This window comes from Microtus oregoni, unplaced genomic scaffold (genome assembly GCF_018167655.1).
Source record: "Microtus oregoni isolate MIOR12 unplaced genomic scaffold, Mior012 000033F_ref0000390, whole genome shotgun sequence".
NCBI classification, from domain to species: domain Eukaryota; kingdom Metazoa; phylum Chordata; class Mammalia; order Rodentia; family Cricetidae; genus Microtus; species Microtus oregoni.
This window is the reverse complement of record NW_024543092.1, coordinates 22,770,114-22,781,669: the sequence shown is the minus strand read 5'-3', so window position 1 is coordinate 22,781,669 and position 11,556 is coordinate 22,770,114.

Here is an 11,556-nt window from a genome sequence, read left to right as displayed (position 1 = left end):
TTGAGGCTTTAGCTAACAACTGTGGTGTTGTCTCTCATCACGCCTTCTGTACTGACTCACCTACCAGGAGGAAACCCCTCTGTTTTCCATTTCACATGATAATAATGATCAGATAAAAAGAAGCTATCAACTTGAGGAGGGAGCCATGGGAGGGGGCCAAGAGGGGCAGTTGGGGGGGGCTGGGGAAGGAAAGAGAGAGGGGGAAAGTGATGTAATTATATGTCAATTAAAAACGTATTTTAAAAATTAGAAAAAAAACTCCAAGATTTTTGACTATATTGTTACTGACTCTACAAACACTCATTTTTCTATTCTGTTAGCAAATGATTAGTCATTAGTCATCCTCTCCCCATAGTCCTTGCTGCTGCTTACGGCATCCCTAAACTCTTTCAAGGCCACAGTGGACTCTTGTCCAGGGATGACACAAGCTATCTCACGAGTCACCAGCACTGCCCTGGGTGCAGCCTGCATGGCTGTGAACAGTGTCCTGCTGACTAGATCTATACTGGGCTCCTAATCTCACACGAGCGTGGTCAGGCCGTTGTAATAATTACCTCCATGTGCCACACACGGCTTCACTTTGTTTCCTGATGCTTTGCCTCCACCTGTCTTTTCTCACTGAGAGTTAATGTGGAAGAGATGCTGAGTTCCCAGCATTGTATCTCTAATTTCTACAGAGTGCCTGGAAATTTGCTTATAAGAGTAATAAAAAGGGTTATCACATGTTATAACATGAGAGCTACTCTTATTGCAGATATAAAAATTCCCTTTAGGGGGGACTAATCACCAAGTCATTACAGAACTCCATAGAACAAGCCAGGAACTCAGTAGCTGAACCAGATACTGGAAAGACGTTGCAGGCATTGCCTAGACCTTCCTAACGCTGCAACCCTTTAATACAGTTCGCCATGTTGTGATGACCCCAATCATAAAATATCTCATTTTGTATTTTGATTCTTCTATGAATCATAATGTAAACACCTGCATTTTCTGATGGTCTTAGGTGACCCCTGTGAAAGGGTCATTCGACCCCAAAGAGGTTGTGACCAGCAGGTTGAGAACCACTGACTTAGACGGAGTTCAACTTTTAAAAACCCAGAGTGATCCAGGGCCATGCTTGAAACTCAGTACTAGGCAGCCTGAGGAAAGAGGACCAGGCCAGTCTGGGCTGAACTGCAAGATCCTGGAGGCAGGAAGTGTAGACCTTGGAGCACAAGCCAGAGGGATGAGGGGGTGTTTGCAAGGATTCCCCATGAGCACAAGCCAGAGGGATGAGGGGGTGTTTGCAAGATCCTGAAGGCAGGAAGTGTAGACATCAGAGCACGAGCCAGGGGGATGAGGGGGTGATTGCAAGAATCCCCCATGGCCTCAAGTATTTGAACACTTGGTCTCCAGTTGGTGGCACTATCTGGGGAAGTGGTGGGGCCTTCCTGGAGGAAAAGGTCACTGTTGCCAAGGTCACGATAGAGTTAAAGTGAAGTTAATGCATACTTATGATGTGTGCATCCTGCTGAATATAACATTTAGAATTTCTATTATCAATTTTACCGATGAGTGCACACGTGTGCATGTTTTATGTATGTGGGTGCATATCTGGAGACTTCTGAGGACACTGGTAGAAATCAGTTCCTCCTTTCACTACACAGGGCCCACAGCCTGAACTCAGGTCATCAGGCTTGTGGGCAGACTCCTTGATCCGCTGAGCCGTCTCACCAACCTGGTTGACTGTAAACTTGACATTTAAAAAGGCTAAACAAAGATCGAAAACCAGTAGTATAGAAGATATACTGTGCGAACGTGTAGAAGGATGGCTAGAGGGATGAGCAAGTGCTGTGGGCACCGAGGGAAGAGCTAGAGGGATGAGCATCAAGCATCTCCTGAGAGCCCTTCAACTTCACTTGGGTTTTGTTGGGTAGTTGGTTGGGTATTAATTTAATGGTTGATCTTTTTTGTTTTGTTTTAATTTGTTTGTGACACAGAGTTTCACTCTGGAACCCAGCATGAGATCAAAGTCACAGCAATTGTCCTCCTGTGACTTCCTAAGTGCTAGAATTGAAGGTGTGAGCCACCGTTCCAGCTCTGACATCTGCTGAAAAAAGGAAACTTTTAAAGTAACAGATCAGGTCTGGATAAAGAATGTCAATAAAACATGGGCCAAAAGACTTCAACAGTGGTCAGAGCCTAGAAGACTTCTGAACTTTCCTGTGTCCAAGACTTCCAAGGGCTAGGTGACGCCTCTGACAGGGCCAGGCTTTCGAAAAGCAATCCAGGAGATCGAGATCACAGCTGGCACTGTGGGCAGGGCTGGCACAGCGGACAGGGCTCAGGCGCCGTGTGCACCACAGAACCAGAGCTAAATTTTAGCTCTCTCCTCGTTCTGATTTGCATTTTCCAGATTTCCTTCAGTAACTACGCCACTCTATAATAATGAAAGCTTTCTAACATTCCAAGGCCTCTGGTTGCTTGATCTCACGCATGCAGCACCAGGATTATGCTCAAATCCATGGCTAGAATAGCCAAGAATTAAAACAAAACAAAAATTCTTAGAACTTGGGAATGTTGTCCCATCAAATCCTCATTGACCACAATCTTATATTTTCTAATGTTATTGACACACAGGCCACTGTAGATAAAGGGGCCCCAAAATAAAAGCTAAATTCCCACCTCCAATCTGGTTACAACCTTTTAGAGTCTAACCAATGCCCTACACAGACTTGTGAAGCCCAGTACCTAATGACCTTACACAGATAGCTGATTTCCAGAAAAATACCTAGTCCTGTAAAATTCACTACTTAGGTAAGTAGCCAGTAGCCCACCTGAGCTCTCAGATTCAGGTCCCCCCACTGAGTCTCACACTGAAGAAAATGGTAACCAGCCCCTCACTGCTATAAAAGAAACCTGATCCCTTCTCTGGGAAGCTGCCTGCTGCTTTCCTGGAATATAATTCAACAGACGTTTTGTCTTTCATGCCTCTTGTACATTCTTTCACTGCCGTGTAATTGGCCTGCCATGTCACCCTGGAATCTGAAGGTTCTGCACCTGAAAAACTGCAAGGAGAAAACTGAGCAGAGGAGGAGTTTCCAACAAGAGGAGAGAAAACAGCATTTAACAATGTCAATGTTGAAACTAGAAAGAAAAAAAAACATTCTGAGTGAGGTAACCCAACCCAGAAAGATGAGCATGGTAGGTACCCACTCAGAAGTGGATATAGCTGTAAAGCAAAGGATAAGGAGCCTGTAGTCCATGACCCCAGAGAAGCTAAGTAACAAGGAGAACCCTAAGAGAAACATATATAGATCCATCTGGGAAGGAGAAATAGACAAGATCTCCTGAGAAAATTGGGAGCATGGGGTGGGGGGAGGAGGAAAAACAGAGGAGAGGAGGAAGGGAGAAGAGAAGGGGAAAGGAGAACTTGAGGGAAAAGGATGGTCAAGATGGAGGAAGGTCAGAGATGAGAGCAAGGAAAGAGATATCTTGGTTCAGGGAGCCATTATGGGACTAGCAAGAAACCTGGCACTAGAGATATTTCCAGGAATCCACAAGGATGACCCCAGCTAAGATCCTAAGCAGTTATGGAGAGGGTGCCTGAACTGGCCTTGTCCTGTAGTCAGATTGATAAACTATCTTAAATGTCACCAAAGAACCTTCATCCAGCAACTAACGGAGGCAGAGATCCACAGTGGAACACTGGGCTGAGCTCCCAAAGTCCAGTTGAAGAGTGGGAGGAGTGAGAATATGAGCAAGGAGATCAAGACCATGATGGGGCCACCCACTGAAACAGCTGACCTGAGCTAATGGGAGCTCACCAACTGCAGCTTGATAGGGAAGGAACAAGCATAGGCCCAATCTAGGCCCTCTGAATGCGGGTGACAGTTGTATGACTCGGGCAGACTGTAGGGTCACTGGCAGTGGGACCAGGATTTATCCCTACTGCTTGTACTGGCTTTTTGGAACCCATTCTCTCTGGAGGAATACCTTGCTCAGCCTAGATAAAGTGGGGATGGACTTGGTCCTGCCTCAAAGCAATGTGCTAGACTTTGTTGACTCCCCATGGGAAACCTTACCCTCTCTGAGGAGTGGATGGGAAGTGGGAAGATGGAGGAGGAGGAGGAGGAGGGAGGAACAGGAACTGGGATTGGTATGTAAAATAGTTTTTTAAAAAATAAAAAGGTTAAAAATGTCAATGAAACCCCTAAGAAACCCAGAAAAGAGTGGGAAGATGGCATCGGAGAGTCTGAAGCACACAGTCTGAGTTTGGCCTGTGAGCATGTCTGTGGGGAGACTGTCTTGATTATTAATTGAAGCAGGAGGACCCAGCCTGCTGTGGGTGGCACCATTTCCTGGGCCCGTGGTCTGGACTATACCAGGAAGCTTAGCATGAGGCGGCAAGCAGCACTCCTCCATGGCTTCTGCTTCAGGTTCCTGAGTTCCTGTCTTCTCTCCGTGATAGACTGTAAGATGAGATAAACCCACCCTTCTCCTAAGTGACTTTTATTTGAAGGGTTTTAGCACAACCCAGAAGAAACTAATATGTGCCCATACTTGTATCTCCACTGCTCATGATAGATGCAGCTCTATGCAGACCGATTACATTTTATCTCTGGAGTGATATTCATTCTCTAGAGTGTACGGGACACTGGTGACGTCCACTTGGAATCCGAGAGGAATGTCTGACAACATCTTCATCTTGTGAGGCTCTGTGGTGCAGATATACCCATCCCTCCCAGCAGACTACCACGCAGGCAGAGCCGGGAAAGAGCTCCAAGCATTGTCCACACCAACTCTGAACTTCAGCCTGTGCACCTACACGATCAGGCCCAGGTCTTTCGGCCTCTTCTGTCACGCTATCCTTCCTCGGGTCCTCTCTCTCCACCAAATGTCCACCACTAAGCCATCACTGCAGGTCTCAGCTGTCTGACTCTGTTTCTTTGGAGAACCAGGCTTTAACACCGGTACTTCCTATAAGCGTCCAACAGCTGGACAAGTCCCTGAAATCCCTCTCTTGGGCCCACACCAGGCTTGCGACTGTTGTTCACATTCTCTGTCTGCCCAGACCCAGGCCTCTCTCATCCTGTAGTCACTGGAGTCACTGCTCATGGCCTATCTTTGATGACTATGAGTGTCTAGGACTTAAGGTACCCAGGTGGTGACTAACTGGGCCACAAACGGGCCTTTCACACAACAGCCCTGCACACACAGATGGAGCCTTCCTGTGTCACGCCCCACCTCGTCCAGCAAGGATGACGCGACCACCGGAGCTCTTCTCACTGCAGTTTATTCCAGGACTTAATTCACTTTCTCTCTCTTCCCCTCTTTCCTTCCTCTCTCCTCTCTCCTTTTTTCCTCTCTCTCCCTCTCTCTCTCTCTCTCCTTCTCCTCTCTCTCTTCTCTCTTCTCTCTCTGGGCAAACCTCTCCCAGCCCTTAAGTAGGCATGGGCTGCCAACCCCGGATTGCCAGGTGGGCACTGCCCATAGGCCCACGCACATGCAAGCAGCTGGTGATATTGCGTGATCATAGCATAAGTCAGACTTTAGCCATAGGAGTTGATTATACATCTCCATCAGGTGTGATTCCACGCAGCTTGCTACATTCCTGCTGCTGTGCTCCAGCATTGTTGAGATGAAGGACAGCGTGGTCATCTTATGAGAATGTCTAAATTGATCCTCCTACATTGTTTGGGTGCTTTTCAGCTTCCCATGATCATTCTCAGCGTCAGGTGTCCTTTGGGCCAGAATCAAGGGCATCTTTCTTAAGCTAAACTATAACTCACAGGCCAACAAGATGGCAGAGGGAGTAGAGGTTCTTGCTAAGCCTGACAACTTGAGTTCGATCCCCAGTTATCTACATGATGAAAGGAGAGGACCAACTCTCCAAATCTGTCCTCTGACCTCCACACGCATGCCACGCCATGTGTTCACACACTCACTCATGCACATATACAGACACATGCAAAATCAATGTTTTTAAAATTGAGTAATTCCTACCCAGGAGATTCTGAGACTCTATGTACCCATTTTCTAAATGCCCCTCTCTCTATGGCCTTTGTGCTGCCCCAGCCACATTCTCTGCCTTCCAAGACTCATAAATGGTCACGTGGTGTTGCTAATTTTAAAATGGCCCTGATGAACTCCTATTATCGATGGCATTATTAGTTGTCTTGCTTTTCTTGACACACGAACATCCAGATGCGCTTGTTTGGGATTTCCCGAACCTGTTTCTGTCCTCAGTAAAAAGCACGTGCAACTTTAAAGGATAAAACCAGGTCTCTGAATCAGAGAGGAAATGGGGACGTGGGCTGTGGCTGGAGACTAGCTCTGGTGTCTGCACTTGGTCCACTAAACGGCTTACAGAAGACATGGCACAGGGAGAGAGGAAGTGCAGGAAGGCTGGGGAGCTGAGTGATGGCTTGGTAGTACCTTGGCACAGTCCTGCCAGGGTTCTGGTACATGGCATGGCTTCACCAGAGACCTACACAGGAATCATGTCTCTTTTACTGGCTTCTCATTCGGGGTGAAGCCAATAAGGCATGACACACAAGCAACCACACTGACAGGTTCTGACCATGTAGCAACTGTCCGTCTTTCTCAAATTTGGCTTCCTCCATCTGCTCAGAATTCTGTGGCACATCAAAGAGGAGGGGGTCTTAAGGCAAAGACCATCTATCATATGAACTCTAGGAGGGAGGTCGCCACAGGGCCATCCTGGAGAAGAGCATCCTGAATGGAAGATTCCAGCTCCACCCACGGGGGAGGAGGCCCAAGCTTGGATATACTGGTGCGGCTCTACTGTGCTGAGTGAGCTCAGAGACTCCAAATACAGACGTCACCAAGCAGCATCTCCCCATCAGCTCAAGGACATTTCTCTCCTGCCAGCTCTGGAAAAGGGAACACTGCCTGCTTGCTCAACCTTCCCTTGAACCCTCCCCATTGTGCTGAAGCTCTGCTGTGCTCTGCTGCCTGGAGAGCTGCCTCTATCTTTCCACGGGGTCAGGGAGGTCTAGACAGTACAAGAGGGCAAGAAACATTAAGAACAGTACATTGGAAGGTAGGAAAAATTATGTAAAAAATGGTATTGAAGTTTGGCAAAAAAAAAAAAAATACAGGGTAAAGAAACAGGCAATGCCCCTGCAATGCTCTGCAAAACAGGCAACAGCCTCAGTTCTCAGCTTCTGGGGCTCCTAGGTATGAACTCCACCCAGAATCCATCTACTGGGGCGGGGGTGGGAGGTAAAGAAATGCAACCTTCCTGCACTTAGCCCTCTGCAGAACTTCACAGCAGGGTGTCAGGACTAGCGTTCACAGGAGCTTGAATCTCAGAGCATGCACAGTGCCCTCCGCTCCTTCTGCTTGCCTTCTGCATCTGCAGGAATCCTAGTATAGGGGGATGCACATGAACTTTGCAGGTTGTGAAAACGAAGCTTTGGAAGTTGGTAAAATTTCTCTTCCTTCCTTTTCCTCCTTTTTCTGGGCATCAGAGCCCAGTGGATTAAGGACCAGGATGGTGAAGGAAGAAAGCAGCTCAGTGTAGAGAGTGAGAGCATCCTCACCTCCATGGTGTGGCAAAGGATGCAAGCAGGAGCTCCTCTCCTTGCAGTGGATCCATTGAGTAAGCAAAGACACCGGAGGGAACAGAAGCCAGGTGCCGGCACGGAAAGGGAGCGGCTGTAGCAATCCTTGTGGTGGCAGATCAGAACAGGAACTGGCATGCACTGTGACTTGCTGCCGATGCAGTCGATGCAGACGTAAACGTGTGTAAAGAACAGTGCTGGTCTCCCTGGAAAGAGGCGGGATCTGGGAACACTTGAGAAGCAGGCACAGGCACCAGCTGGGGACTCCCGCTGGAACAATCATGAAGATGATGGCTCTTAACTCACAGAGCGAAATAGGACACCCGAGCCCACTGACTGTAGGAAATGAATATGGAGCACGATGAGGGAAGGGAATTTACATAACTTCAGAGCAAATGCAGAGGCTGAAAGGAATCTTCTCAAATGAATACTCATTCATGTACTCCAAGGGGAAATGTCTTCCCATCTTCTGGACTTCATGCCAAGTCTCACGCGGTTAACGCGTTAACAGGGTGTTAAAGCTAGAGTAGGAATTTCCCATTTACTGGAGCAAGCGTGTCCCGGGTGATCGGTGAAGAGACCCAGGTGAGTGTCAGTGGGCCACTGGAGAGCAGTGAACTGCAGGCTGAAGACCCATCCTCTAGTGGACAGAGTCCAGAGTGGCATGCACAGATGGCCCAGGGAAGAGACTGGGGTTCTAAATCAGGTCGGTGATGAGAAGCAAATACAATGCGATGCTCTTCAGGGTTAGGGTAAAACTGAAGGCCGTTCAGAAAGAGCAGTGTGATGTCAGCTGCGGGGTGTGGGAAGCCATCAAATGCTAGCTCTGAGAGGGGTGGAAGGGCTAGTGATGACCACTCCTCCATACCACATAGCTACCGGAATGGGAGGCACTGCTCCAGAGCTGGGCAAGGCATCCTGGGTCGGATCCACACACACCAAGGCAAGAGGTGACGGCAGCATAATTGTGGGTAGAAGCCAGTCTTGGAGACTGTCTCCTTGTCTATGTTCCCTTTAGTGTCTTTCTACTTTCTTACCTTTAGCTTCGGCCATCCTTCCAGGTCCAGCCTCAGGGTTTTCCTTTCCCCACTACTCCAGGCAAAAGGACCATCCTTTACTGAGCAAATGGCCCCCCCTAAAAGGCTGCCCCCCTTCCACACCCCACAGGATAGACTGGTCCCAAGCTCAGACACTAAATGTGCAACTCACCCCTAATGTGGGTTCCACCCCCTGCTGGCCTGTCTGAAACACTCCTTGGTGTGGGAAGTCCTTCTGCATATGTGTTGCTTTTATTGGTTAATGAATAAAGCTGTTTCAGCCAGTGGCTTGGCAGAATAGAGATAGGCGGGAAAACTAAACTGAATGCTGGGAAAAAGAAGGCAGAGTTAGAAGAAGCCATGTAGCTGCTGCCAGTAAGCCACAGCCACGTGGCAATACACAGATTAGTAGAAATGGGCTAATTTAAGATATAAGAGTTAGTCAGAAATACACTTAAGCTAGTGGCCAAACAGTATTGTAAGTAATACAGATTTCTGTGTGATTATTTCTGGAGTCTGTGCAGCCAACAAACAAGTGGCCTCCCCCAATTCCAGTCAATTTTATAGGGAGACCAAGGTGGTCACAGCTGCTTTCGTGAGATAAACCTAAAAAAGCTCATGTTGGCTGACTTTGAAACCAGTATTTGGAACTGGACTCCCCATGTCTCCCCTGGCTCATCAAAGCTCATACACTTACCTGACTTGGCCAAGGCTACTGAAAACTTAGTTTCTACCTGCTGCCATGCGGGAGGCCAGAACACAAACAGGAAGAGAAAATCAGAGCACTGCTCAAGGGATACGTGATTGGACGGCCATGTGGTCAGGAGGATCTCACATGCTCAGCCTCAGGAGGACCACAGGGCTCTGGCACACTCATCTCACACCACCCATCTCAGTCCACAGCCCACACCTTGCCATCGTGCCAGCCTGTTTTAATTCAGGCTGCTCTAAGAAATGCTCAGACCAGAATCACAAATGCACCCCATTTGAAAGAATGACGGTTTGTTTTAGAACAAAGGAAGACTAAGGTAAAGTCTGAGGACTACTGCAAGCCCCGCCTCCATCGTTTCTCCAAGAACATGAAAATAAACAGGTGTGAAGAGGAGAGACAATCAGCCTCCTACTGAAACCATCTTCTAAACAAGAACATGAAAATAAACAGGTGTGAAGAAGAGAGACAATCAGCCTCCTACTGAAACCATCTTCTAAACAAGAACAGGAAAATAAACAGGTGTGAAGAGGAGAGACAATCAGCCTCCTACTGAAACCATCTTCTAAACAAGAACAGGAAAATAAACAGGTGTGAAGAGGAGAGACAATCAGCCTCCTACTGAAACCATCTTCTGAACAAGAACATGAAAATAAACAGGTGTGAAGAGGAGAGACAATCAGCCTCCTTCTGAAACCATCTTCTGAACAAGAACATGAAAATAAACAGGTGTGAAGAGGAGAGACAATCAGCCTCCTTCTGAAACCATCTTCTGAACAAGAACATGAAAATAAACAGGTGTGAAGAGGAGAGACAATCAGCCTCCTTCTGAAACCATCTTCTGAACAAGAACATGAAAATAAACAGGTGTGAAGAGGAGAGACAATCAGCCTCCTACTGAAACCGTCTTCTGAACAAGCCAAGGTACACAATCCCCCACAAAAGGACACTGAAGAAGGAGCCAGTAAGTCCAGAGAGAAGGCAAGCCCTTACTCAGCCATGTTTCCAACTGGGTCCTTCCCACCGCTCAACACCAACCACTAGTTCCAGAGAGTAGCCTACCCTTTGAACCCTCAAGTGAAGGGGTGCTAGAAACAGATATGCACTCGGGAGAAGCAAAGGAACAAACAGAAGAGGGATTGTGGTAACAGGGCCCCCCCACCCAAGGCCATAACCCTATCCCAGCAAATAAGCAAGGCCAGCTCCTTCCTCTAACACAGAAAGGCTAAAGGACTGCTTCTGATCAAGCCCTTGCTAATGTCTAGACACACACTGTCTAAATACACACCCTGTGCTCGGGAGAGCTGGGTCCTTCACAAGCCAGATAAATCCTGTTAAACTCACAGCATTTCAGGTGTGTCTCACAGATACAAGTCAGGTTTGGCTTCTGACCAATCTGAAAGCCTTTTTCTAATTGGTAACAGAGCCACGCACATCAATCAACACAGCAGTTTTTGATGATGTTGTTCTGAGGATAAGCAATTTAAAACGTTTTCACATTGTACCTGCACACACAGTCTAACTGTTAGATAAGCAGGATGGGTGGGGCCGGCGCAATTCTCAGCTGGAAAGTGCTTGCTGCACAGTCGGATTGGTAAAGACAGCAACAGCCAGTGTGAGAAAGGACGTACCGTCATTACAGAAAGCGGAATGTAGCTATAGGAGTGCTGCCTCAAACACAGCTCAAAGATGTGTGGCGTACTAGAAACTGTGGAAAACTGAGTCTCCAACATAACTGAAGTTTAGGTTTGCTGAGAATATGTTTCTGCCAAGATGTGTGCAGACTGTCACCCCCATTGGTTCCTGTTCCCGTAACAAAAGGACAACCCTAGCACACAGTAGGTCATCGGGCCCTATTCACTATCACTTTTACCATTTAGTTCACAGGGGGTGGCATTGGAAAACAGCTGCCCATAAAGTCCTGGCCCTCTTACCAAGAAGAATACAATTCTGCCAGATAGGCGATGACCCTGGGCAACACTAATTGAAAAGAACATTAATCTACTTCAAACTAACTGTGGCAGGGTCCTTGCTGTGTAAATCTACCATCCCACCAAAATGGTAAAGCTTGCAGTGTCTGTCTCTATAAAACATGTTTAATTGCTCCACGTTAACTCAGGGCAAGGACCTAAAGAGATTTACAGGTAGCAACAGCTATAAAAACTGTCAAGATTTCTGCCCATGGTCAAACTCTGGGCACACACCAGGCTTCCAGGCCAGACGCACACCATGCTAAGGAGTC